The sequence below is a fragment of the Myotis lucifugus genome, unplaced genomic scaffold, assembly GCF_000147115.1.
Source record: "Myotis lucifugus unplaced genomic scaffold, Myoluc2.0 scaffold_366, whole genome shotgun sequence".
NCBI lineage: Eukaryota > Metazoa > Chordata > Mammalia > Chiroptera > Vespertilionidae > Myotis > Myotis lucifugus.
The window spans coordinates 1,009,841-1,035,165 of record NW_005871414.1 but is presented as its reverse complement, the minus strand read 5'-3'; the positions used below and the strand labels follow the sequence as shown (position 1 = coordinate 1,035,165).

General features: G+C 46.8%; 1 protein-coding gene across 10 annotated transcripts in view; it reads left to right on the top strand.

Moving 5' to 3' along the window:
• FLNB (filamin B) overlaps positions 1-25,325 on the top strand; it is a 134,852-nt gene that overhangs the window by 1,164 nt on the left and 108,363 nt on the right. The gene's annotated exons all lie outside the window — the stretch shown is intronic.

Below are 25,325 nucleotides of genomic sequence, written 5' to 3'. Positions count from 1 at the left end.
CCAAACCAGTGAGTGCTGTGTGCCCACAGCCTTCTGGTTATCTCAGTCCTGACACATCCTGCAGGCTGGAGTGTTGGAGTGTTTGATCCATTTTGCAGACTAGGGAGTCCAGAGGATTAAATCGCTTGCCCAAGCCGTGGCAGCACGAGGGTCCAGCTGAGAATTGAAGGAAGTGGTGACAATTAAAGGAGACTTTGCTTTCCTCTCCCCGCCCTCCCCACACCGGGGTCTTCCTGAGAGCGGGCAGGGAGTTGGTGTTGTGTCCCTCACTCCCTGAGCTGGGGAGGAAGAATGAGGGTGAGGTCCCCACTAGGACCTGAGCTAGGGGAGGATTTCCAGGAGGGTCACAGGCTGCTGAGGGGAGGGCTGTCACACAGCATGTGCATAGAGGGAACATGTGTGTTCAAAGAGGGAGCGTGTGCCTGCCCGCAGAGAATGTGTGTGCATTTACATTGTATGTGTATGTTCTGCCAAGTGAGTGTCTTGCCGGAGAGGTGCTGGCCCAGGCCCAGGCCTGGGTCTAGGTCTCTTCCTGAGGAAACCAGGCCTTATTGTGACCCCCATGACAGGAAGAAAGTGAGGGGGGCGGGGTGTGTGGCTGCTGGGACTTTCTCCAGCCAAGGGGGTTCCCTCTAGGCTGAGTCTCCTCCCTTCTCCCCTCTCCTCCCCCACACCTGTCCTGGCAGGTAGGGCTGCTTCCTGGGCCCAGGCAGCTGCCACCGCCCAGCCAGCCTCCCCATGAAGGGTGGCTTCTGTGCAGAGGGAAGCTGTGTGGCATGCTCTTGTTTCTGTCTGTAACTGGGGGAGCGAACCTCAGTATTCTCCTGGAATTCTTTCCTCTTCAGAAACTAGCAACCCCTCTGAGGAATCTCAAGGCCTGGCTGGGCTCAACGGGGATCCCTTCTTCTTTGTTTTAAAATGTGTATTTATTTAATTAACCGAACAAAGAAACTTAAAGTAAACCAGGAGTATCCAAACATGACATGAAATCTCTTTAAAAAACAAAACAAATGAAAAAAAACCCAAACCACAGCACCAGAAAATCCTGGACTGCCTAATTTACCAACTGTTTACAGGATTTGCAGCTGTTTCCAGCGTGGCTTCCATCAATGCCCCGAGCTTGGGCCTCATTCTAGACGTTGTCTGGTCCCTTAGGTATAGTTTTCTACTCGATCCTCACGATTTTCATTCCTGAACCCACCCAGGCCATACGGCCTTCCATTCTGCTGACACTCCAGGGTTAACCTCCCCTTCCCTGATTGTGGGCCTACGGGTGTTGGCAGCCACTTCCCACCACAAGTTCCATTGTTTTATTTTATCCTTTTAAACGATTTCTTAGATCATATTCCCCAAAGTAGCATGCCTGGGTCAAAGGGTGCTACCACATTTATGAATCCTGTCATTGGCTGCCTAGTTGCTCTCCCAGAAAGATCTAGAAGCAGACAGGTTTTCCAGCCTCTAGAGAGAGGGAATGTCAAGTGCCAGGACTCCTGTGGGGGTAAAGCCTGAGGCCTCTTCCTTTTGCTCCTGGGCCAGTCCTGGGTTATAGTCCTTCAGGGAAAAGGCACATCGAGCTCCAGTACTTACTGCTTACGCTGTGTTGATTGACACCAGCTCCGATTTGGGGGCCTGGGAAGGTGCTCCGTTGATCACCTCATTGATCGCCACCTGGAATTCTCAAGTGTTTTCCTTGTCTGTATAATGAGCTGCTTCAGCAAGTCGTGGGAGGCTTACGGGCTTGCCCCAGTCCTGACCAGGTGCTTAGGAGATGGTTACTGTTATAACTGTGATTTGTTAGTATTGTTATCTCCACTTAAAGATGAGGAAACGGAAGTGAAGTGACTTGCAGAGGTCGCCTGCTAAGTAAATGGTGACTGGAACCCAGGTCTACCCAGTTGTTGAATTGAGCCTTCAGTGACCTGCCTTCCAGGGCCAGACATGAGTAAATACAGCCCCTCTCCCCTGACCAGAGAGCCCCTGCAACAGGTGGTTAAGTCTGGGATGTTGGGGTAGCCTCCAGCCTTGAGCAAGCTCAGCGGGGATCCCAAGGCCTCAGGTTCGTGAGAGGACTAATCCTCCGACCTGTGACAAAGGATCCAAGTGGTCAGTGTCGCGTCTGGGGTGAGTAGGATCAGTGCGCCTCTTCCGCCTCGTGTCCAGGTGAATTGTTTAGGGACTGGCTGCTCTGTGTTCACTGACTTTTTTGAAGGGTGGGGGTCGGGGGGTGGGAACTTTTCTGCTACCCAGCGGATGGTGTTTTACCCCATAGTCTGGATCTGGGAAGGTACCTTTGAATGAACAGAGTTTCGTATGCTTTGGACAACTCTCAACAGTATGCATGGTGGTGGTCATTGGAGTTGTGTACAGGCACCCAGCTCTGAGATCAGGGAAGGTCAAAAGCCACCAGAGGACTGTGGCTTTTCTCCTTAGAATTCGCCGAAAGATAGCCCTGGCTGTTGACTCACAATTGCAATTCATGGTGAGGTGGGCCCATCCTAGCGAGGCTCCATCCAAAAGTTAAAGATTTTCTTCAGTTTCTTGTTATATCCTGGGCAGTTCATAGTGAGGCCTCAGCATATTTAATTGTAGCCGTCTGCCAGAGCTGGCAGTTTTATTTACTTGTTTTTCCAAAAACCTTTCTGACATTGGGCAGGCCAGCCAACTTGGAGAAAGAGGGGTCTCCGCGTCCAGGAATGACAATCAAGGCTGCCTAGAAGTTTGGGTGGTGTGTTTTGGTTTGATCCTTCAGAAAAAAAAAATGAATTTTTGAGGATGCGGTATGACCCTTATGTTTACTTAAAGTGCCTGTGCCAGGCCAGTGTCCCAGAGCAGGTGGGTGCGTGTTCCCAAGACCTTGGGTCACTGAGCAGTGTTTCCAGGGTGGTGGGTCACCGTGCCACTCAGCCCTTTTCCTTCCACCAAATAAGATACAACTAATCCTAAATTCTACTCTTTTCTGAATTACCTAGGAAAGTGCCAGTGCGCCTTTTAGGCAATATAGTTCAGACCCCAAGAATGTTTAAAAAGTTACTAGCACAATAGCATGCTTTGTCAGAATTAACAAGTTTGGGGCCATTTGCAACAAGTAACACATTAGTGTCCCCTGTGCCCTGGCGGCTCTTGTTAAGAGCAATGATTCTTTGTTCAAATCCCACTTGCTGCTAAGTAGCAATTAAGACACTTCTGTGCCTTGGTTTTCTTTTCTTTTCTTTCTTTCTTTTTTTGGTTAATCCTCACACATGATATTTTTTCCATTGATTTTTAGAGAGAGTGGAAGGGAGAGGGGGAGGGGGAGGGAAGAGAGAGAAAGAAACATTGATGTGAGAGAGACACATCGATTGGTTGCCTCTGGCATGTGCCCCGACCAAGGAGGGGGATAGAACCTGCAACCCAGGTCCATGCCCTTGACTGGGAATCTGAGCCTGAGACCCTTTGGTGTTCCGGCTGACGATCTATCCACTGAGCCACGCTGGCCAGGGCTGGGTTTTCTTATCACTAATATGGGGACAGTACCTATCTCTATTAAAAATCAAACACGTCAACACTTAGAGAAGTGCTTAGAACAATTTGTGGCACATAGTAAGTGCTCCGTGAGTGTTTGTTAAATACATCAGGTTCCGTCCAAGAATACTCTCAGAAGTCAACTGGAGGGCGTGCACAGAGAGAGGGCTTGGTGGCCAGTGCTAATTCTGTTTGCTCTCCTAGGGCTATGGACTGCCCAGAGCATGCCCCTCCTTGGAAGGAGATGACCCCTGGCTGTGTTATGGCTGCCTCTGGGCCCATTCACAGCAGCTTTGTTTCCGAGAGCTGGACGGGTAGCTGGTCATTCCAACCTCCCACCCGACTCAGGAATCTCTGGGCCAAATCACTTCCAGATGGCAGCCGGGCTCTGCGGAGCCCCTCCAGCGACGCGGAGCCAGCATGCCAGTCAGCAGCCGCCTTCATTCTTGGAGAGTCTGTGCTGAAGGGGGGCTTTGACTTGGAGCCAAGTTGTGTCTCGCGGCACTCCCCCGTCCCTGCCCGGGGTCCTGGTCCTGGTGAGGCGAGTGTCACTGGCTAGTTGAGGATGGCTCCTTGCTCCTTGGGCTCTGAGCCTCTGGGCCCTGCCCGCAGTGGCTCCATGGTCAGAGGTACCACTTCATCCTGCTTTCCCTGTACTATAGAGCTGGTGAGAGCACTGTATTTGATTGGGTTAAGCTACCACATGATGCTGGCATTGTCATTAATCCCATTATTGTGCTTTTGAACCAGAGTCCAGGACTGTCTTCCGTCTATTTTCTGCCAGTCCTACCACTGCGCTGTCATCTGGTGTGATAGCTGTTCCCTTCCCTTCACCTCTGGTGAAGATGCCTCCCCAAATCCTACTTCCTTCCTTTCCTCATTCAAAAAATGTATGAAAGACGGACTGTGCTCTTGCTGGTTTGGCTCAGTGGATAGAGCGTCAGCCTGCGGACTGAAGGGTCCCGGGTTCGATACCGGTCAAGGGCACATGCCCGGGTTGTGGGCTCAATCCCCAGTGGGGGGTGTGCAGGAGGCAGCCGATCTATGATTCTCTCTCATCATTAATGTTTCTCTCTCTCCCTCTTCCTTCCTCTGTGAAATCAATAAAAATATATTTAAAAAAAAAAGGATGTACTTCGAGGGCCACAGGAATAATGAGTCATGCCCCTGGCTTGCGTCACACATTGCTCAGCACGGAGGAGAGACATGTCGCCAGGGAGTGTCCTTCTCAAACTTTTAGGCACACACAAATCACCCGGAGACTCTTAAAATGTAGGTCCCATTCAGTAGGTCAGGGCTGAGGGCCGGCTTCTGGTTGCTGCTGTCTGCTCTGAGGAGAGGACCCAGCTGTGAGGAGTGAGGAGGGGAGGAGAGAATGGCCTTCCCTCAGGCTGGAGTGGGCTGGGTGGTCTGGAGGGCTCCTGGGAGGAATGGCCAGTTAAGCTGAGACCTGAAGCCTGACTAGACTTAGGCAGGTGAACAGTTAGCCAGGTGAACACAGGAGTGGAAGAGTGTGTCAGGTGGAGGTGGGTGGAGGTGGGTGGCGGGGTTGGGGGAGGTGGTGGTGGTGGAGAGGTAGGCAGGGACTGACTCCCGAGGGGCTCCTGAGGCTGTGAAGATGGGCATCAGAGCATCTTCCTCGAGTAGCTTGGGGGAGGGTAGGCCAACCCAGCTGAAATGGATGAACCGTTGCTTCAGTCAAACTTTCTGAATGGGCCCCTTCCTCATATGTGTATATTTGTAAGCGATATACCTGTACCACTGTCAGTCTACGTATGAAATATAGGTAAAGCATAGTTTCTCTTTAGATGACAAATCCAGATGTAAGACCTGGTTTTTCCCGTGCTCTGACGGATCATCTCGTGTGCCCTCGGAGCGCCTGTACCCTACCTACTTGGTGGCTCTCAAAGGCCTGTGTTTCCACATTTCCCTTTTCTTTTTCTCCCCCTGTTGCTATTCTGCATTTAGTGTCCATCTTTAGTTACCTTAGTTAAGGAGCTGGATATAATTGTAATCCTTTCCTCTAACAAGTTGAACCAAATAAATAAATCCAGTGGAAAGAGCCCTTTCCATCTAAATGCATGCTACCTCCTACTCTTCTCACGATGAAAATTGCCTCATTCTGCTAGAAGCCATCTTCCATTACTGCTGTAATCTAGTTATTCATTAAACATGCTCAATAACCACCAAATAATAAACAATGCCACTTTCTTCTGGGGCTTGGGAAGTGGCCTTGTGTTTTTAAGGTGCCTCGGTCACTTTTCTTGGGAAATTGAGTGCATGTTTGGGGAGAGAGTTTCTTGGGAAAGATGATTAGAAAACCACATGGTTCTCTTTCTGACTAAAGTGATAAAACAGTAGGTGAGAGTAGGTCTTCATTTTAGAAAGGATGGAGTTATTGGGCATTTTAATCGTGCCCACTTAGTATCATGTTTTTCTTTCTTTTTTTTTTTTTTGCAAGAAAAATACTGAGCTCTATATGAAGTTGCTGCCCTTGTTCTAAGAGCCGTCTAGCAGTTGCCTTAAATGCATTCATTTGATAAGTTATAGATAGATGGTTGTCACCTCTTCTGCAAACTGTCCAGTTATGAAAACAGTTTGATGACATTTTACTAATGCTCATTGTCTGGTTACAAATTTTACCAAAGAACCTTTGCCTTCCCTGATCCCCTTTTGACAAGTCCCTGTGCAGTGCAATGGCCTTGGTCAGAAGATTTCCTAGGACTAATTATAAGCGAAGAAGCAGTTTGGTTTTTCACTTAGTCAGGACTGGCCGTGAGACTGAATTATTCTGACAGAGCATCTGACTTCCTCCCTTGCCCCATCAAAACCTGGCTCAGGTAGACAGCTTGGCGAGGAGGACGGCTTCCTCCTGCATAGTCCTTGGCTGTTCTTGGTCCCGAACCCCACTGGTGATGCCGTTTGTGCACCGAATATCCGGGCGTGCACACCCACCTCTAACATAGTACCCAGTATTTTCCCATCCCTACCGCCTGCCAAGCATTGTCCTGGGTGCCTCACCTTTATTTGTTCTAATCCTCATTATGAGCCCTGCGACGTGAGTGGTTTTACATCTATTCCATTTTACGGATGAGAATACTGGTGCTTGGATCTGCCTCACTTCCCAGGCGAGGTGCGATGCTTGCCTGCATCAGGCTGTAAAGTGTGTTTTAATGTCAGAGCTGGGTTCCACACTTGGGAAGTAAAATAGACCTATGGTCGTGAGAGACTTTCTACCGCTTTAGTTCTGTTGGTTTTTATTTTGCTTGAAACTTGACGCATTTGAGTTAGAGTAATGTGAAATTTCCTACTATAAAACGAAACTATTTTTGGCCCGTTTGCCTTACCTTTTCCGGCACCTTAGACCTGTAAGGGGGCCTTCTCTCTGGTTCTGGAGGCATCTCTAGGCCTCTCCCTGCCTGCGTTTGGTTCCCAGGGACAGTGGCTTCCCTGCAGGCCTGGACAGTGGGGACCAGCTGCAGGCTGCTTTGGGGAGACAGGCGGGGGCGGGGTTTTCTCCGTGAGGCCTGGAAGCCCGAGGGGAGGAGGAGGTGCCCCTGCGGGGCTCACCGCATACCGCGTGGGGACCTGGAGGGGTTTGCTGTGAACCAGCTATGTCCTGTGTCCGGAGGTCCTTGGTGACAGCCCTTTGGCACAGCTGTGCTCTGTCAGGGACCTCCCTTCGCTACCTGTTAACATGACCCGGTGGAGCGTGTGCTGGGTGGTGTTTGCTGGGAGCAGAGCCCTTTCTTTCCTGGCTGGCGCTCGGCCTTTATCAGTCCACCAGCCCTGGCACAGGCAGCCACTCCCCGGTCATCTTCACGGAGCCTGTGGGCCACCCCGTGCTGTGCCCCAGGGCTGAACTTGCGTCCCCAAGCGCCTCTCCTGCAGCCTCCGGCTGAGAGCAGCCTGGCCCGTGGGCCGGCCCACTCAGTGCTCAGCTCCCCAGAATCACAGGCCCGGCTTGGTGAAAGGTCTGGGCGTTAACACAGCACTCCTGTTCTCCCTCTCTGAGGGCCCTTTATGCTGGCATGAATTCCTTTTCTCATGGAGATCTGAAAGCTCTTTTGACTAAATGGGTCACCTTTCTTGGGTATTTTCATAAGGCTGGTCAGCCTTTGCCACGCCAGACAACTTTTCTGGAATTTCCGTTCAGATATAAAGGCAACCAAAGAGGTTGGAAGTATTTGGAACACAGTGTGGAATTTTGGCTTTTGAGCTATAGGGAAATGGGTGGGGATTTGTGGCAGGGACTATGTAAATTTGCTGCGGCCCATAAATTCAGATTTTAAGATTTAAAAAGGCAAGCAGCAGTCAGCTTTCCTTCTGACCAATAGGCACGGTGTTACTGTCGGCCGCATGCTGCTGGTGACCCAGGCAGAGGCCGGCCTCCCGTGGAGGCCGGGGTTCTCCGTGGCCAAGATCGGATTCCTCCATCTCCCCTGCTCCCCCAGGAAAACAATCACGTTCTTATCATGCTGGTCCTGCACTGCTTGTGCGAATCACCCTGATTTTCCTGAAGTGACTTATCAGATGTTCAAGGGAAACAAGAGTTATTTGGTATTTTACAGCCTGTGGGAGCTCCGCTGGGCCTGGTGTTTCTTGCTCAAGAACAAAGTGATTGTTCCCTTGGTGGGGTAAAGCAGGTCAGAGGTCAGGAGCAGGCTCTGTCTCCAAGGTGCTGAGGAGGCCCTGGATCGGGTCCCAAAAGGCCTTTGTGACTTTGAGGTTCTGTTAAATTACAAATATATATATATATATATATATATACACACACACACACACACACACACACACACATACATACACACACATAAATAATTGATTTCAGAGAGGAAGGGGAGGGAGAAATAGAAACATCAATGATGAGAAAGAATCATTGATCGCCCCTGCTGGGGATTGAGCCCACAATCCAGGCATGAGCCCTGACCGGGAATCAAACCATGACCTCCTGGTTCATAGGTCAAAGCTCAACCGCTGAGCCATGCCAGCCGTGCGAGGTTCTGTTAATTGAACAGGGTTGTGGGTTCTGTTTATAAGATTCCTCCTCAGAAGAAGCGGAGGTTGGATGATCATGGCTGTGCTGCAGGAGGGACGGGGCCCCTTCTAGTAAGTGGAGCTTCCAGCCTCCCAGGGCAGAACAAGACAGAGTTCTGAGAGGAGGAGCCTTGTGGATCTTGGCTTGCAAGCACCTGGGCAGTGGCTTGTCACATTCCTTATCTCCACGAAAGGAGGCAAGCTGGCTGGTCCTGGGGGAATGCCTCTCTGGTGGAGTCCTTTACAGGAAGCGATCCAGGTGTCCTGTTACACTTCCTGCAGGGCCTGTATCTCTGATCATTGCCTCTCCTGTTTTTGTATTTTCCCTTGGCACTCTTGTTTGAGATCCATGGGGAGTCACACCGGAGGCTGGAAGGCACGAGGCCCTCTCCTGGACACCCACAGTCCTCCCCCTGGATCATGACTGCTCCAGGGGCAGGTCCTATAGCTCTCGTTCACCTTTGTGGCTCTGAGCTTGGCACTTAGAAGGACTATAATAAATAACTTAATAAATAAATAACCAGCCTCTAGCATAGGTGGGTTGAATAATAAGTCTGGTACATTGATTTGTTTGTAATATATTTGCTTTCAGAAAATGCAAAATAGTTGTCCTTTGCATATAGTGAAATGGGAATTAAGTGGGCCTGGGGACCCAGTAAAACACCTCGTTTGTGGAACAGTGATGCTGAAGTTAAAGAACTCGGTGCTTCGTTCTCTGGACATCTATGATTTGCCTCAACTGTTAAAGAACAAGGCCTTTTCCAAGTTGCCATGTGAGGCTCAGAAAATGAATATAAAAGGAAGCCACTGAGACTCACTATAATCTTAGTAATAGTTTTGTTAATAATAGTGAATATATATCGAACACCTAACAGTACCAGGCATTGTGATAAATGCTTTTCAATAGTAACTTAAGTGGAACCTCATTGCAACCCTGAGATGTAGTTATTGTTTTAATCCCCGTTATAAAGACAAGGAAACTGAGGCACGCCCAGATCAGCCAGTGAGTACGTGGCAGACTATTACTCACATCCTCGTCTGAGATTTTAATCCCCAGAGGAAAACCATCAGTTCCGCATGTCTTCTAAATTCACTTCTAATAGGTTGGGTGTTTTTTTTTTGACATAAGAAAGTTGCATTTGTAGTTACTTGTAAAAATAATTGTAAGGACATAAAGAAATACAAATTAAAAACACATTACCTGTGAAGAATCTTAACATGTCTCTTTCTACATTGGGGAGTTTTGCTTACAGCTGCCTTTTGATCAACTTGAGAAGAGGGAGATGCATTTTCTCAGAAGAAAGACTGTGGATTGGAGATGTTTTGTGATATCATTTTGGTCGTACTAATGGTTGAAACAAGATTCATCCTTGAGTTATTACTGAGTTGTGGCCAACATTAAAATTGGAGGTTTTACTAGTAATTGAGACTTATTATGGTTTGCAAGTCTCCCTTGGCCTAGAAATATGTTTTGGTGAACCATGGAGTGGGAGTATTCCGGCCACTTTCTGACTTAAAAGTTTTCAGGACCAACTTTTATTAGGACTGCCAGTGTCTCTTAATAATAGTTATTATGGCCCTAATGGGTTTGGCTCAGTGAATAGAGCGTTGGCCTGCAGACTGAAGGGTCCTGGGTTTGATTCCGGTCAAGGGCATGTACCTTGGTTTCGGGCACATCCCCAGTAGGAGGTGTGCAGGAGGCAACTGATCGATGTTTCTCTCTCATCGATGTTTCTAACTCTCTATCCCTCTCCCTTCCTCTCTGTAAAAAAAAATCAATAAAATATATTTTTAAAAAATAATAGTTATTATGTTTGGTAACTATTGTGACCTTGCTAATGGTTAGCCCAGCATAGAAATTCATTTACCTTTTAGTTTCTCAGCTCCATTAGCAATTTAAATATGTCTCAAATACGCCCCTAATATAATGTAGTTGGGCAGCTTGATTCACCCTTGTCTGAGTGGGAACTTTTAGAAGTCTGAAAATTATGTACATCCCTAAGGTCTTCGTGCTATTGATGTCTTTTTGGAGACATCATTTTCTCAACAGCCTCAGGACACCAAGCCCATGGAATCATCTTGCCTTGAGCTTGCTCGAGGCAGAGGAGATGGAATGGCAACCATTTCTGGATACAGATTCCTGAGTGTGCTTAAGAGTGCGGGTTAGTTAGATCCTGCTCCTGACCAGCTGGGAGCTTGGGGCAAGCTGTTTGATCTCTCTGAGGGCCAGTGTCCCAACCTGTAATAGTGCCCAGTCTATAATATCTGTAATGGTGTCATTAAATGTTACAATCCCGGTAAAGCCTTGGGCCAGCTGTTGGCAGACAGTAAGTGCCCATGAATGTGGTTGCCGCCTTCCTTTCCTCCTCCTGATTCCTGGACCCATGGTGGCCCCTCAGACTGGAGAAGAAGTGACCTAATTATCTTGAAAGGGAAGAGGTGGGTGGAAGTATACCCAGAAATTGGTCAAAAATACCTCATACCTACTGGACTGTTGTAGAAGAAGTGACCTGGGTTTCCGAGGAGCTGTCAGGTAGGAACCATGGGCTAGTGGCATTTCCTGGACTTCTGGCCATGCTTCCTTTAGAATAGAAAATAGTGATGTCTTCCCTCACTTTCCCTCTTGTCTTGTTTGACTAATGGATCTATTTTTTTAAATTAGCTTCTTTGCCCCTCCTTTCTTTAATCTTCTCCTTTTGTCTCTTAGAATGTCCTTCGTTCCCATTTCTTCCTTTTTTTTAAAATTGATTTCAGAGAGGAAGGGAGAGGGAGAGATAGAAACATCAATGATGAGAAAGAATCATTGATCGGTTGCCTCCTGCACACTTAGCACCAGGCATAGGAGGGCTCAGTGAATGACCGCTGTTGCTGTTGAGGTGGTAGCTCAGCACTCCTGCTGTGAACCCCACACCTCCCACTTGCCCTTTTCAGGGCTTAATCAAGGAGGCTGAAGAGGGAGCAGCTGTGCTAGAGGTGAGTCTGGGCTGACTGCCTTGTATACTTTCAATTTGGAATAAAGGGAAGCGTGCCAGCTGCTCCCACCACCCCCGCCACACACAGTCCTCCAGACTGGCTTGTTCCTGCCTTGGCCCAGGGCACCGCTTTCTCTCCCTTCTAGTCCCTGTGCCATTTGGGATCACCCTGGTGGGGCTGCCTGTACCACCTGCCGGGATTTTTGCTGCCCTGGGTGTGGTCTCAAACCGAGCACTGTCCAACCTCCTGGCACAGGGCTGGTGATACCATTTTTACAGTCGTGCTTGGAAACGGGACTCCCAGGGTCACACCCTATACAAACAGCATCAAGGTTGCTGGGCCTGGGTGGCTGGCGGAGGCTGGCAACAGCAAATTCTGTGACTCCTGAGCCCCAAAGGGGAAGTGTGTGGGGGGTGCCTCATTCTCAGTTCTTTTCAGGGATACGCTAGGCCTAGCCCTGCTGGGCCGAAGGGATCTGTCTGTGTCTTGTGTAACGGCCTGCTTCCCTCACTTGTCTCTCGAAGACGAGCTGCCTGCTGTCCCCGTGGTTGGGCCACCTTCCCCATGCTGCAGCCTTTTAGGGGAGTGTCATTTTTAGGTTATCCCTTGTGGGGGCAGGGAGCACACAGCAGCTCTCCCAAAGGTAGAATTTATGAAGTTTTTACTTACGTGAGTGACTATTGCAGATATTCATGTTTAACGACGGGAAATTAGTTAGCCTGTGTGCTGTTTCCCTGTGACAGGGCAAAAATGTACACATTTGCACAATAGCTTTTGTTTTGCCTGCTATGAAAGTTGACCATCAGTTAGGTGTTATCAGTACAATCAGCAGGTGCTAAGCTGCTCTGCTTCCGGGCATGGGTTTCTGGTCCTGTGACCCACCCAGAACACGCCGGATTTGGCAAGATGGTGGGTCCCAGGCAGAGGGCAGACCCAGACTCTGGACCGTAGTCCTGGGCCTGCTTCTGCCATCACCGGCGCCTTGGAGAGGCCCTGCCTCCCTGTCTCAGCCTGTTCAGTGGGAGAACTGGTCTAGGTCTGTGTTGCCCAAACTTTAGTCATTCGTAAAGGAGCCACTGACAGTATTTTTGCCATAATCCCATCGCTGTTTCTATTTCGTTTTCACTTACCATTTTCTCCCTGCATTTGCTCACTTTTATTTATTTATTAATTATTGATTTTAGGGGGGGGGCAGGGAGAGAGAGATATTGATCGGTTGCCTCTTATACATGTCCTGATTGGGGAGTGAACTGTAACTTAGGTGTGTGCCCTGATCGGGAATGGAACCCGAAGCCACACTGGCCAGAGCCAATTGATTCACTTTTAAAACAAATGTATTTGAGTTTTAAAAATATGTTCATATTGATTTTATTTTATTTTTTAGAGAGAGGGAGGGAGTGGGAGAGAGAGAAACATCGATGTGAGAAACATTGATTGGTTGCTTCCCCTGCGCACCCCAACTGGGGATGTGCCCTGACCGACTGGGGATGTGCCTTGACCCGGAATTGAACGGGACACCTTTTGGTGTATGGGACACCTTTCAGTGTATGGGACGACGCTCTAACCAACTGAGTCACACTGCCCAGGGCCAGTTGACTCACTCCCAATGTATTTGAAAAGGAGACTTTGTGTCACTATCATAACGGAAAAGTGGTGTCACTAGGTAAATCGAAGGGAACCATAAATAAACCTAAAATAGATTAAATCCCATCTAGTGCTGTTGCCTGTTCTCAGGGAGAAGCCTACTCTTCTGGTTGAAAAGGAAAATTAGCCAGAGGGAAAGGGGGGTGGTGGGAGGAAGAAGAGGGTATGGGCGGGTACAATGGTGATGGAAGGAGACTTGACTTGGGGTGGTGAGCACAATGCAATATACAGATGATGTGTTATAGGATTGTACACCTGAAACCTATGTAATTTTATTAACCAATGTCACTGCAATAAATTCAATAAAAAAGGGGAGCAAAAAAAACCAAAAACAAAACACAACGCAAAAAAATAAAAGATAGATAGGGATAGAAAGGTGTTCAGAGTAACCTAGCACCGTGCGGCGTTGGTGGTATAGTGGTGAGCATAGCTGCCTTCTAGAGTAACCTAGCACCACACTGAGTCTTTTTCCAGGACCGACTCAGAGGATTGAGAAATACTTGGAAAGAGAATAGTGTTCTCTCTGTTATGCAAGGGGATCCATCGAGGGCCCCCAGTAGCTCAGAGTAGTAATGCATAGGTGCTTTGTCTACAAGTACCCAGTGCCAGGAACTGTGCCAGGAGCTATGGCAGCAACTAGAAGGTTAAGAGGGGGTTGGCACTTTGTCACTGACCTGGGTTACCAACCTCGGGGAGCTCATGGTCTAATGAGACTCATAGGAGTAGATTGAATGTAGGTGAAGAGCAGGGCAGGCCCCACTGGTTTCAGTGAGAGAACCACAGAACTAAGTTCTGTCGAGTGTATAGGGCTTGTTTAGAAAATGATTTTTTAAATAAATTTGAGGGTTTTAAAAAAAAATGAACAATACATTTATTTCAGTCTAGATTGACTAGAAAAACTAAGTGTATTAAAATTATATCATTGTTGTTCTCATGGTGTTAGGATAGTGACCCATCTTAACCCTTTATGTAATGGTAGCCAACCTTATTCCCCTAAAGCCTGACTTGAGTTTTGAGCTTTCTTGGAAAGTTCATGTCACTTATAAATAGAGAAGATAAGACAAAATGGCCTAATAGACTCTTTATAGCACTAATTTTTTCCTCTGATTAGCATGTCCTCTAGTTTTGACAAAACAAGAAATGCCTCAGGCTAATCTCCAGGAATGGACGGTATTCTTTCAGGAAGTGGGGTATGAAGCTGCCTCTGATTTTTCTGTCCATCTGCTAGCCAGGGGCACCACCTGTTTCCCTTGGGTTTCTGGGAGAAGGCAGGTTGAGGTTAAGAGTGAGGACCTGGGAGTCAGGAGGCTCTGGGTTTGAATCTGGCATTTACTGTGTGACTTAGGATTGAGCTACATGACTTCTCTGGAGCCTCAGTGCTCTCCTGTAAACTGGTGATAATCATCATTTCTCCGTGAAAGAGTGGGAGTGAAGATTTAATGAACTAAACTTTATCAAGTACTTGCCACATGAGAAATATTCAGGAAGCGCTAACAGGTAATCCCATACTTTCTGATTGAGGGGTCAGGTTTTTACTACTCCAGGCTGGTAGAGAGTGAAGTTGAAGGATGTCAGATTTGGGGTTTGGTTTGCTTATGCTAACTGGTATCAGGGTGTTCAGAAGAAATTATGGGGTTAGGGACCCCAAATGGTGCTGTGATTCCCGAAGATATTGTGTGTGAGTTGAGTCAGGATGAAATGGACAGCAAGAGGAGCGGGCCTTGTGGGGGGTGGCGGAGGGCAATTAGAATTCATTCAGCTGCGGGGAACGGGGCCCCAAACTGGCTCACCTGCAAGGCTCAAGTCAGCAAGTGCAGAGTGGGTTATGGGTTTCTGAGGTCAGCGTTGTCACCAAGGACCCCGTTCTTTGGGTCTCTGCTCTCTTGGTTTCATTAGTCCTAGGGCATCTTCCCCTGTGGCTTCCCACAGCAGAGACTTCCTGCAAGGTTGAGAGATTGTTCTTTGGAATTCCTTATGAGCCAAGAACAACATTCCCAGGAGCTGGCGTCAGACCTCTCCTGTGTCTCATTGGCCCAGGTTGGATCACGTGGCATTTTTGAACCAGTACCTGCCAAGGGGGATGGATTACCCTCAGCCCAGAGCGGCCTTCCCAGAGCTGGGGTGGAGTCACTTCACTGGGGGCCACAGGTCCTGTTGGGAAGCTGGACCCAGGCTCTGCTCAGGACTCTTCAGGGAAGGATGCTGGGTGGGCCTGCTGTTGTAGGTGGTGTCAGAAAAGGGATGGTCATTCTTGGGGAGCAGGAGTGTGAATGTTGTAATGTACCCTACAAATCACAGAAGGACGCCTCAAGAAGTCGAATTAAAGAGTCACATTTATTGCAATCTGGGACTATGAGGGGCCATTCCCCAAATCTCATAGTAACAAGATGGTCGCAGCTCCAAGGTTATATAGGCAAAAAATCACAAAGGTATTGATTACATCCCAGGGTTTGGAATGAGGAACCTAGTTTGCAAAAAGCAGTTTACCGAAGCAGAAACAGCATGTTATCTAAATTACAGTTTTGGGTCTAGAGCCCTTGGGTAACCTGGGTTAAACTTAGGCATGTTATCTAAAGTAGTTTTGGGTCTAGAGCCCTCTGACCTTGGGATAACTGTGCTGTCCCTCCCAAGTAAAGGAAAATGTGCTTTCTAAGACCAGTATGACCACTACAAATGGGATTTCACATTACAATCAATAGGGTACTTAATCGAATGGGATGATTTATATAATTCAGAAAATCAAACTAACCTGTCCATTGTTAAACAAAGCAAATAGGTACCATACTTCATGATGAGGAAAGTGTATGTCTTATTTCAAAGCTTCTTCCTCTATCTCTCTGCTTCCCGCAGCCCCTCTGTTCCATCCGAGGGGCCATGCCCACACCCTCTACTCATCCCTGGAGCCCTGTGGCACTCCTACCCCTCCTTCCACATGACCTCCTCCCTGCTGGTACTAGTATATGGTAGGAATACTCCCACTGTCATTTGTATAGCACTTACTAGTTTTTCCTATTTAGCAGTCATACATTTGACCTTTGAACCGGTTTGTACTGTGCAGATCCAGTTATACACAATTTTTTCCAGTAACTACATGTAGTCCTGTCCATCGGCGACTGTGGAGGGCTGACTGTGTGTGCATAGGGAACTTGAGCATCTGTGAATATTGGTATCCCCTGGTGGGCCTGGAACCAGTTCCCCATGGATACTGAGGGACAACTTACGTTTCAGGGGAGTTCAAAGTTACATGTGGAGTTATATATTGGGGTCAGTACCCCTCACCCCTGATGGGGAAAATAAAAGACATTTTTTGGGGGCTAGCAATCTGAATCTGTGCCAGTAACGTAATGTACATTCTTGATAGCCTATAATTAAGTCACTGCCCCTTTCTCCACAATCTGGTCTTGCAAGACCTGTTTACCTAAGTACTCCCATTTTACAGAGGCCATAAACCATGAACAATACACAACCCCTGGAGGGGGTTATCAGTGCTGGCGCCAGGCCAGGCCTTTAGGTGTGTCCCCCATCCCAACACGGGCTTTTTGCAAAGCCTTCGAAAGGTCCGGAAGTCCCACCCATATCTGGGGGACAAAGAAACCAAAGGGTATAGAGGGAGAGCTTCCTCCATATTGGTTTGCTCAGGATTTGGAGAGAAACAGTCTCCCCTAAGTCACTGTACTAGTACATGCGAAACATCTGAAAATAAATGTTTTTTTTCCTGTATCTCCAAGTACTCCTGTGTATTTTTCGGTCGCCTGGTAAATTCTGTAACACCCCCATATTTTTAAGGGTCAACTGTACATGTTTTTGTGTGGAAATGGGAAAGTTGCATAAAAAACAGTAAAAGAGGAAAATTTGTTTATAGTTTCACTGTCCACAGATAACAAAGGAATTGTTAATATTACCTTTCATATTCTATGCATGAATATGTAGACTGTATGTAGTTTTTTTTATTTATTTTTATTTTATTTATTTTTTTATTGATTTTTTACAGAGAGGAAGGGAGAGAGATAGAGAGTTAGAAACATCGATGAGAGAGAAACATCGATCAGCTGCCTCCTGCACATCTCCTACTGGGGATGTGTCCGCAACCCAGGTACATGCCCCTGACCGGAATTGAACCTGGGACCCTTCAGTCCACAGGCCGACGCTCTATCCACTGAGCCAAACCGGTTTCGGCCCCTCTTTATTTTCTTAGCAGGTTGTGAAGCTGTGCACTCGGTCATCACACTTTTGGATAATTTAAAATTGACTTAAAAGATCACTCAGTATTGTCCTTGGCTGACTCTGCTCAGTGGTTAGAGCGTTGGCCTGTGGTCTTGGGTTTGGTTTCCAGTCCAGGATGCGTACCTGGGTTGCAGGTTCGATTTTTTTCTCTGTCCCCCTCCTAAAACTTCCACTCTCTAAAAGTAATATAAAAAATGTCCTGGGGTAAGGATTAAAAAATAATAATAAAAAAAGATCATCAGTTAAAAAAGAAAAAAAAAAGGTTGCTGCTGTGGGCAGCAGGAGCTCAGTTCTGCTGGCACCTGTTGAGAAGGATGCAGAATGCCTCTGCCTTGCCCTGGAGAAGGACAGCACGCTGGAGGCCACCCGCTCCTGTTCCCCAATGATGGAGGCATTCATTCTTTCGAACTTCCAGGTTGGGCGCCCATGCGTGTCAGCTCTGCTGGGGGCAAAAAGGAAAAGGAAAGGCTTGTGCTTGAGTTGGTATGTTGTCCCAGGAAGTGATCGGAACTGGCACAGAACTGCCCATGCCACTGGCTGACATCAGACATGGGCCAAGGGGATGCACACAGGTGCCAGCAGCTTCTCCAAGTGTATCACCCTGGATCAGCTTAACAAACAGTGTTGAGCAGAAAAAGCAAATTACAGGGAGATAGATACATACACGACGATATTGTTCTATAAAGTTTTACACATGTAATAGAAATACAGATTTGTTCATGAGAATGGTCATTAAATTTTGGGTGGTGGTTGCCTGGGACAGGGGGAGAAGGAAGTGCAGTCATGAAGGGGTGTGCAGGGGCTTGTAACTCTTTGTACCATCTTAGTTCTTCCGTTGCATGGTGAAATATATTGTATTATTTTTTCTGCCCCCTTTTCTGTGTGTGTTTGTTGGAAATATTTTCCTATAAAATGTATGTCTAATATTTTCATGCTGTTACAATGCATTACTGAGGTTAACCAAGTATTATTATTTTGTTTGTTTGTTTTAAAGACAAGCTTGGGCCCAGCTTATGAGACAGAAAACAGATCATCCTCAAGATGTCAGGGTGATATTAAGACAAAAGCCATTCACACGTAGCAGGATTACTCCCTCCCACTCCCCAAGTATATGTTGAAACTCCTGAGCTAATAACCTTAGCATGTGAGGCCCCTCCCATGGGGCAGCTTGTGAACATGGCAGGCCTGAGTTTCTCAAAGGCAAGGAGCTTTAAACATCTGCCTCCGGGAGCTTTTAGTCAATTGCTTATTGTCTAAGTGAAGGACTTATTTCTCAAGGAAATATCGCAAGAGACTGCTGAAATAGCGCATTGCCCTTAAAAGTAGTAAAAGTCCCTAAGTCGGGGTGTTTCAGCAGAGGAATGAGTGTTGTGAGTCTTGCAGTCGAAGAACACCTGTGCATTATGGCCCCAATCAAGCCTGTCCTCGCAGCGGTTTGGCGGTTACTGTCTAGGGGACTGTGGTTTTGGTGTCCCAGGCTCAGAAGTATTTAGTTTGGTTTAAAGAAACGCACAAAACTACTTTATTGGGATGTAATTGATATACAACAAATGACACATTAAATGTGTACATTTAGAGGGCAATAAAAGTAAAAATAAACAAGTGGGATGATATCAAACTAAAAATTTTCTGTATAGCAAAGGAAAACAAGAATAAAATGAAAAGGCAATCTACAAATGGGAGAAAATATTTGCAAGGCATATGTCTGATAAGGTGTTAATATCCAAAATATATAAAGAACTTTTACAACTCAATAGCAAAAAAACAACAAAACAAACCAAAAATAAAAACAAAAAAACTCCCAAAACAATATAGTTAAAAAGTGTGCACTGGGTCTAAATAGACATTTTTCCAAAGAAGACATATATATGGCCAAACAGGTACATGAAAACATGCTTGACATTACTAATCGGAAACGCTAATCAAAGCCACAATGAGATATCACCTCAACCTGTTAGAATGTCTATTTTTTTTTAAATATATCTTATTGATTTTTTACAGAGAGGAAGGGAGAGAGATAGAGAGTTAGAAACATCGATGAGAGAGAAACATCGACCAGCTGCCTCCTGCACATCTCCTACTGGGGATGTGCCCGCAACCCAGGTACATGCCCTTGACCGGAATCGAACCCGGGACCTTTCAGTCCACAGGCCAACGCTCTATCCACTGAGCCAAACCGGTTTTGGCAGAATGTCTATTATCAAAAAGAAAAACAAGTGTTGGTGAGGATGTGAAGAAAAGGGAGCCCTTGTGAACTGTTGGTAGGAATGTAAATTGGTGTAGCCACTATGGAAAACAGTATGGAGGTTCCTCAAAAAGAGAAAAATAGAGCTACCATGTGATGCAGCAATTCCATTTTGGGGTATTTATCCAAAGAAAATAAAAATACTAACTTGAAATAGATATCCGCACCCTCATGTTCACTGCAGCATTATTTACAATAACCAGGACATAGAAACAACCTAAGTGTCCATCGATGGATGGATGGATGCGATTGGTAGTTGCCAGAGGCAGGAGGTGGAGGGTAGGCAAAATGGGTAAAGAGGATATAAAAAGGCACAAACTTCTAGTTATAAAATAAATAAGTCACGGGGTTGTAATATACAGCATGGTGACTATTCTATATAATAAAAGGCTAATATGCAAATTCCCCTCACCCCCCACCGGCCCCACCCCCAAGCGGCCCCCCAACCCAGATCAGGGGCGGGGCTGGCTGGCCAAACTCCTGAGTCCCCTCCCCCTGTCTGGCCTGATTGGCCTCCATTGGGGCGGGCCAGCTGGACCCCACCTGTGCACGAAATTGTGCACCAGGCCTCTAGTAGTTAATAATACGGAAAGTTGCTAAGAGTGCTGTATTGCATCTTAAAAGTTATAACCAGAAAATATGTTAACACTTATTGTGGGGATCATTTTGCAATATATACACACATATATGTGTATGTATATATATACATATATATATGCACGCACGCACACACACATATGATAGATGTGATTGTATCCGCTGAATTGAGGACAAAATTCTTAAATTCTAAACATCAGTCGTGTGCTATGTTTCCCCTATTTTGCTCTGAAAGAAGTTGTCTCTGTCAGAATGACTTCACAAAACTGTGCAGTTGGATAGTTTTTGTTATATACATACATACATACATACATACATACAAACACTGGGAAATCATGGCCATAACCAAGATAGTGAACATATCTATCCAGCCCCAAAAGTTTCTTTGTGCCTCTGCAACTTCTCCCTCTCATCCTTCCCTGTCCACCCCTTTTTACAACCACCTATCTGCTTTATGTCACTATAGGTCAGTTTGCATTTTTCAGACTTTTACGTAAATGGAACCATACAGTATATACTCGTTGTCTCCTTTTACTCAGCATAATTATTCTGAAAGTCACTCTTCTTACTGCATGTGTCAACATTGCTTTATTTTTTAGTGTTGAGCAGTATTTCATCGTATGGATTTACCATAATTTGTTTATCCATTCTTCTGTAGTGATGTTTGGGTTGTTTCCAAATAAAGCCATTATGAACATTATTGTACAAGCCTAGTACGGACATATAGTTCCTTGGTTTCTGCGTAAATGGCTAGATCATATGGAAGGCGTATGTTTAACTTCTTAGGAAATTGCCAAACCGTTGCCCAATTTTTCCATTTTCCATTTCCACCAACAGTGTATGAGAGTTCCAGTTCTTGCACATCCTAGCCACAAGAAGTGTTTTTTCTTAGAAGACAGTATTTTCTAGCCTGGTTGGTAAAAGCAGCTGTGGCTTTGATCACTTTTTAATTTCTCTCTCCACTGCCACAAAGGTTTTGGTTTCCACTGTTAACAGATTCTGGTCCCCGCAGTCTGGGGGCGGGGAGGGGGGCGGGGGGAGCCTGAGGCTCACTGTGATTGGACAGGCTGGGTCACCTGCTTTCTCCTCAACCACTCACAGGCCAGGGTGTTTTTTGGGATTGGCTTAGCCTAGATCACATGTCCCGCCTCCCGCCTCCCCCAAAATCTGGGACACTGAAGAGAATGGCAGGATGGACCTCAGGGAGGGTAACTGCTACACTAGGTTGCTGTTTGTCCTTTAGAAACCCCCTTTATTTTATAAAACTGGTGTCCCTGGCTGTGCTATCATATGCCTGTAACTTAGGGTAATCACCTCTGTCCCCTTCTTGAAGCAAGATTACCTCTTCACCTCACAGGCAGATCAAAGAGAAGAAAAACACGTGTAAATTGCAGCATGCTTGAGGTTTCATTTAAGCTGTCTATGTAATTAAAAGGTGTTAGTTAGACTTAGATATAAAATAAAATCTGACTTCAAACTTAAGTGGCATCCATGCCTTTTAAAATACCAGGTAACTTAATTTGTGATCCATAGTCTTACAGACTTGTTGGATTTCCATATAAAGAGGGTGCAAAATGGCAGTTTCATGAAAACAACAGGTACCCCCACCCACTCCACCCCCCTTTTTTATGAGAACAAGTTGGAAGAAAGAATGGATGTGTGAGAAATAAGGGGTTTGATTGCCTTCCAGGATCCGTGTTGAAGGAGAGGAAAATGTAGCTCAGCCACAGTGACTCTCCCCAATTAAAAACTAAAAAAAGATCGTGGTTATGGGGCTTGGACTTCTGACAAACCAGCAGCCTCAGTCGTCTTGAGTGTTATTCCAGATTGGAAGGTTCAGTTAGGATGAGAGTGGAAGCTTCGAGAATTCCTTGTTGGACAATCAGAGTGGCTCCTCATCACGCCCCAGCTAGCGGAGGCCACACCGTTCACAGGCGAGCTGACCACGTGTGACGTCTGGCCCAGCACAACAGGCTCGGCTTGGGCAACAACCTGGGAAAGATTTTTATTGGGATTAACTTTCTACAGGGATGCACTTTCAGATGAGACTGGCCTTTCCTCACTGGTGAAGTCACCAGGGCCTTTATGCCACAGAGCTTAATTGTTTTGGACCCATAAATATAAGACTCTTAATTAATTGACTCGGGACTTAGAGAAATGTGCTTTTTTAATGAATGTGGCCTTACATGCTCTTGGCTCCGATGCCAGGGGGTCCTGGAGCACAGAACGAGAAGAACATGGAGTCGGTACCTGGTGCTTATTCAGACCGTGCTCTTTGTCAGCTCGGTGTTTGGGCCTCAAGTTTCCTCATCTGTAAACTTCGAGCCTGGATCCCGATCAGGGTCTGCTGCACTCCTCTCCACGGCAGTCACGATGTTCTTCCCCCTGAACGTGGTGCTCCAGGCAGCCATGTGGTCCTTGAGACGATAGCTGTTTTTATGATGGTGTGATTCTCACCCAGTGAAGAGCCTACAAAGCACGCCGTGTCCAGTGGGCTGCTGGTGTTGGCCTCAGGGTTCACATCTGTGGCACCGAGCCCCTCACTGCTGACGGTGCTTCTCTCTTCACACCCCTGTGCCTCGGCCTTGATCTTCCCTGCCCTTGACCACTCACTTCCACCAGAGTTCAGGAACCCACTCAGATGCCTCTTCCCTTGTAGATGCCCTCTTCAGATTCCTTGCATAGAATTAGTCATTTATTCTCTTGTGTACACACACATGATGATGCTCGTACGTGGCCATGACACTGTTACAACCATAGACCTCCCAGAGTAGCCTCTAAGGCAGGGGTCCTCAAACTACGGCCTGCCGAAAACATTTATCCGGCCCACCAGGTGTTTTTGCCGCCGCTGTGTGCATAGGAATTTGTTCATAGTTTTTTTTAAAACTATAGTCCGGCCCTCCAACGGCCTGAGGGACAGTGAACTGGCCCCCTGTTTAAAAAGTTTGAGGACCCCTGCTCTAAGGCCTTCGGCTTTCTTATGTCACCATCATGATTTCTGCCTTCTGAAAGTACCAGTATTTTCTGCATATCTTTTTCTTTACGTCTACTCATTTTTATATTTACTTCAAAAGGCAATTGTAGAATAGGCTTGTCAGTAGAAAACCACTATCACTTGCCATAAAGAATAGGTAACTATACAAATAAAATCGGTGAAAACAGCAGTGGTAATAAATTCTTGAGAGCGTTGTTGAAGACTGAGCGCGCTATGGAGAATCAGCATCTAGTGCTCTGTGAGCCGTCCCATCCCAGCAGTTACCACCTGTCAGCTGCTCTGTGTGTCTTGCCCCTTCTGGGGGGCCGGAGGGGGGGGGAGGGGGGGGAAGGCCGTGCTCTCAGCAGGAACCCAGCACCTGGAAGAAACTCCCATCTCTGTAGATGTTGTTGAACAGTTTGATTCTGTAATATCAGCAGCCCATGTGAGTGCCTTTGCTCACTGACGAAAGTAAGAATTTCATAAGGATGATCGGAACCGTGGAGTGGAAAATCAGACACATGTAGCTTTGGTTGGTTAGCTGCCTGTGACTGGTAGGAGGGACCCATTTCTTTGCTTAGCTGGATTAACATCATATAGAAAGAAAGTGATTCCACCTTTGAGCAAATTCTCATGAAAAATGGTGTCTTGGGTGGTTGCTCTTTGCCAGCAAGGGGAAGGCCTGATGATGCAGATGTTGCATTTCATAGATGGGAAACTGATGCCCAGAGGTTAACAGTTGACCTGGGCTAGTCTGACTGAGGTGAAACTAGATTCCCACTCCCACACCTTGTTGTCCCCACTAGTGCATTTCCTACCAGACTTTGCTTCTGCTGCCGTTCGAGTTGCTGAGTGACAAAAACCACAGTGACTAGACTGGACAGAACTAGCCTTCGTGGGCTTTGAAAATGGAAACTTATGGGGAGTTCTTTTTCTCCCAAAGGATTCAGAAATGCTCTGATTTGCTCTTGGAAGGACGCCAGTAACTTTATTGCCTCTTCTACTTTTTGCCCAGAATGGTACCCTTCTTTTTTTTGGTGGGTTGTGAGTGTCAGAGTTGGGCCTCAGCTGCTCAACACCAGTACCTGCTTCCAGCAAGGAGGTGAATCTCACGTTGTGAGGAAGCACGCAGAAGCAAGCTAGATCCTTGGGGTGCCGGGACAGCAGTCCCCCAGTGCTGTGCTGGAGCGTCTGACCTCTTCAGCTCTCCTGCAGGATTCGTGTTTGTTGAATAATAGAACATCCCAACCCAGGGAGCAAAAGCAAATAGGGCTGTCACTGACACTGCAGGGGAGTGTGACTGCACAGTTACAGTCTCCCCCATGAAACTGGCTTCTGGCCAGCAGCCCGGTGGCTGTTCACATCCCACTCTCATGGAGCCATTGCCTCTCTCGTTAAGGCTGGTGGACAGCCTCCTAGCCTATTGCCTGCCAGACCTGATTTTTTTTTTTTGGGGGGGGGTGAGATCTGAGGACATTGTTTGTTTATTTATAAAAATTTTAATTAATTTTTAGAGAAAAAGGGAGAGGGAAAAAGAGAAACATCGATGAGAGCGGAACATCGATTGGCTGCCACCTGCACACTCCATCCCTGGGGATGGAGGCCATAACCCAGGCATGTGCCCTGAACGGGAATTGAACCTACAACTTTTCAGGGCAAGTGATGACATCTAACCCACACTGGCCAGGGCAAGGACATGGTTATTTAAAAACATATTCCCTTTTCCATCCCATTCATATATGAGAACTGAGTATATCTGATTCCCCCCCCCTTTAAATCTTTTCTTAAAGGTTTTTTTGAAAAATATATATTTGTATTGATTTCAGAGAGGAAGGGAGGGGGAGAGAGAGATAGAGAATCATTGAACAGCTGCCTCCTGCACGCTCCACACTGGGGATCAAACCCGTAACCCGGGCATTTGCCCTGACTGGGAATCGAACCACCACCTCCTCATTCATAGGTCACTGCTCAACCATGACCTGGGCTTCCTATATCTTTATTGGTTGTGGTTGTGGTTGTTTTTCCAGATCACAAAATTGACACATACTTTTTTTTTTAACTTTGATTGTTATAGAAACTAAAATTAGAATATTATTTGAGTGCTAAGCACAGTGATTGGGTGCCTACCAT